The sequence below is a fragment of the Aegilops tauschii genome, chromosome 7 (genome assembly GCF_002575655.3).
Source record: "Aegilops tauschii subsp. strangulata cultivar AL8/78 chromosome 7, Aet v6.0, whole genome shotgun sequence".
NCBI lineage: Eukaryota > Viridiplantae > Streptophyta > Magnoliopsida > Poales > Poaceae > Aegilops > Aegilops tauschii.
In genome coordinates, this window is record NC_053041.3 from 442981898 (window position 1) to 442985619 (window position 3722).

The following is a 3722-nucleotide window of genomic DNA, read 5'->3' on the forward strand; positions in this document are numbered from 1 at the left end:
TACGCCGGCGCCATGACTGGGTGCTTCACCCCGGCTGCTCTGCACTGTATTCCGGTATGGCACGTGGACCCGGTAGCTTGATGCCAGACATGTCGGCGAAAGGTACTAGAAGATTTATGAAAGCGAGCGCTCCACTCTTACGACGGAGGAGTACACGACACGACGGCCCATTGAACTGTCACTTGTATTGTATATAGTACTATAGTTTTGCTGTTTCGCACGATCCATCGATACAAACCCGATTAAACAGGAAAGGGCGGGATTTTTCCCGCGCGGTATATGATATTGGCCATACATTTCAAAGGCAATTTTAATGTATGCAAACTGAATAATTAAGTAACAATATGATATCTAGTAAAACTAAAAACACATATGATTTATTGTGTTAGAGTGTAGTAATAGTGCTGTATTGCATAATTTTTAGATGTAACATGCGAGAACGTGTAGAGATGTAGTTTTGGAGGGCCTATAGAGAGAAAAGCGTAATACGTTAACCGAACTTCAGAATAAGCTGATTACGGTCACTATATATGTTTTGCGGTGATTATACGGTCACTTGCTCACGGTTCAACATCAGATTGCACTCTGTTGACCGGCCAAATAGTCTGTGTGGCACCATGTTGACTAGTTAAATTGACCACGTTCCTTGTGGGCCCACCTATCAGTTCGCATAGGGAAAAGGTCAGATAAACACAAGATTACGCAGGCGCAACAAGACTCCACCCCATGCGCGGGAATCACCTGGTTGTGTATGTGTCTGTCAGGGCCTGATGTGTGCGCATGCACGTGTAGGTTGAGCACTTGAGCGTGAGAGTGTGTGTTGGTCGTGTGGTGTATTGGTGTGTGCATGCATGCGTGCGTGTGTGCGTGTGAGTGTTGCGTGCGTGTGTACGTGTGAGTGTTGCGTGCGTGCGTGGGTGCATGTGTTCGTGTGAGTGTTGCGTGCATGCAGTTCGTGTGCATGCGTGCGTGTGTGTATAATCACCACACCAGCTCCTGTGTGTTAAAACAGACGGCTCAACATACCAATACAAGGCCACCTTGTCCGCTGTGCCCGCGGTCATGACTTTGAACCACCGTCCAATATTTTTTTGTCGTTTGTTTTCATTCTTACTAGCAAGATGCCTGTGCGTTGCACGTAACATCAAGATGCATTTGTATGACTAGTTTATCTTGTGAGAGAAAAGGATGAACGAGGGAAGGCCTTATTTGCAAATGTGGAGAGGTGTGTAGGTACCTTTTTGCAAAATTGTCATAGTTTCTTTCCTATCCGTCAGATATAAATCAGACAGCCTATATTGCAGGATGGCAGGCACACCATCATCACCAACTCTGTTTTTTATAAGAGTGTATTTTATCCCTACTCTTATAAAAAGCATAGTCGGTGATGATGGTGTGCCTGCCATCCTACAATATAGGCCGTCTGATCTATACCTGACGGATAGGAAGGAAACTATGGCAATTTTGCAAAAAGATACCCACACCCCTCTCCACACTTGCAAATAAGGCCTTCCCTTGTTCATCCTTTTCTCCCACAAGATAAACTACTCATACAAATGCATCTTGATGTTCCGTGCAACGCATGGGCATCTTGCTAGTATTTTATAAGAGTGTAGATGTAGAGTAGATACAAGCCGACAGGTGGGCCCGATGGTAGTGAGATAATGTGATGCAACACTAGAGGTGCCACTTGGAGCGTTTAACTGGTCAACTAGTCGTGTCTTGAGCAAATACAGAGTTGTACGGTGAGCCCATGATTGTATAATAACCACAAAACATAAAGGGTGACCGTAATGAGTGGATTCTGAAGTCCAATGTACGTATCGTGCTTTCGCTTCAAATACAATGATCGTCACTGTATATTTCACGAGAGAAAGATGAAACATGCGTGAATGTGCTGGGGGCTTACTTTTAGAGGACCTGGAGATAGTTTGTGTGCGTACGTGAAAGGGGCGTAGAGGGGGGGGGTATGCGATGGAGAGAGAGATGCTCTTCGTTTCTCTTTATTATGACTAACTTTATATATAGTATAAAAATATACAAATTCACGGTGCGGAATAAATATCATTGTGGGCACCATGCAATGCAAGCGTTCATACTCCTCCATATAACTTTGTAATTTTGTATATATGTACAAATTCTAAATTTTTTTTGGCCACACTTTATTCAAAAGGAATGTTGTATGCGAAATAAACATGAAGAGAGGGCTTTTTAGATCAATGGGGTACGTGATGTAACATGTGTGAATGTGTAGTTGATGCATTTGGCAGGGCCTAGAGAGGTATGTGTGTGTATTACGTATTCGAGAGAGGCATGGATAGAGGGGCCGACAGGGGGGGCGTGGGAGAGATAGCACGAGAAATGAGAGTGGTCTAGAGAGAGAGACGAATATGACGTCACGGCGAGAGATTCCCTTGAGTGTGTATATGCAAGGGGGAGTGGATAGAGGCACCAGGAGAGTATATTTTGTGTGTGGGGTGTCTGTGTTGGTATGTGTGGGTGTGAGAAGATAACGAGACGTGGGGGCAGAGGGTGTGTCACCGCGTGAGGTCTGGTGGGTCGAGGTGAGGCCCTTCGTTCGGTTCCGTCCTGCCGCCACATTGGTCGGCCCGTGATGCATTTAGGGAGACCCATGGATGACTAGTCGTACAAGACAAAGATAGCATAATTGTGAAGCACTCTATGTCCACTGACAAAGCTGGCTAGGATTTGTAAGCCTAGGTTCTCGGAGTAAGGTAACCCATTTATCTCTGATATTACTATTCATCCAACCTAACTTTAAGGGGCATCCTATAGAATGCTCTGCTAGAATCATACTCGTCGATTAGGAAGACAGGTGTGAGACAATGCGTGAGAGACAGGCCTAAAGATAATGTGCGTACAGGAGACACGTAGGCAGGTCTATGTATATCGAAAGGGTCGATGGGGATTGTGCGTGTGTATGCTTGCGAGAGGAAGAGTGCTTGTGATAAAGGTTAGTGAAAAGTCGTAAATGGTTACGAGAGGGAGGGAGGGTTATATCGACCGCATGTGTGCGAGAAAGACACCTCGGGAGAGAGTGTGTGAGCATGTGTGAGAGACCACCGATGGAGAGTGAAACTACACGTACAAGACTTCTGTACACATTGATTAAAGATATAAATTGTATCCAAATATTAGGAGGGGATCATGATATTTGCAATTCGCGTAAGGAACGGTCATTGATCCATCAGACATCTAGATTCTATCGAATTTGAGCATGTCTATGTTATTATTCGACACAATTGATCCACATAGTTAGTATTTTGAACTCTAGACAATGCATCGCTTTAGCAACCGAATATAAACATGAGTATAGTTCATGTTGTGTGTGTAAAGCACATTATACATACGAAAGTTACACAATGAACATTATAAATAGCTACCTATGAACTAGCATACATTTTGAATTCAACTTAAGGTGGTTTAAAAAATCGAATTCAAGAAGTCCATTCAATTATTTGAATTTGATATCATGGCATTTGTAAATCATACCTAAATTATGGGGGCACCAATCTTTGCTCTGATTTTGTACATAATAGCATATGTTGTCGTGTACAAAATAGATTCTAATTTAGCTCCTCCATTCCAAAATAATCGTAGCTATAGGATTTTCAAGTGTCAAAATTTCAAAAAGAAGCGGATAATTTAATGAGGTTTTCAAACATACAAGGTCAAGTTTAATGTTGTCTATTTAGGTCAAT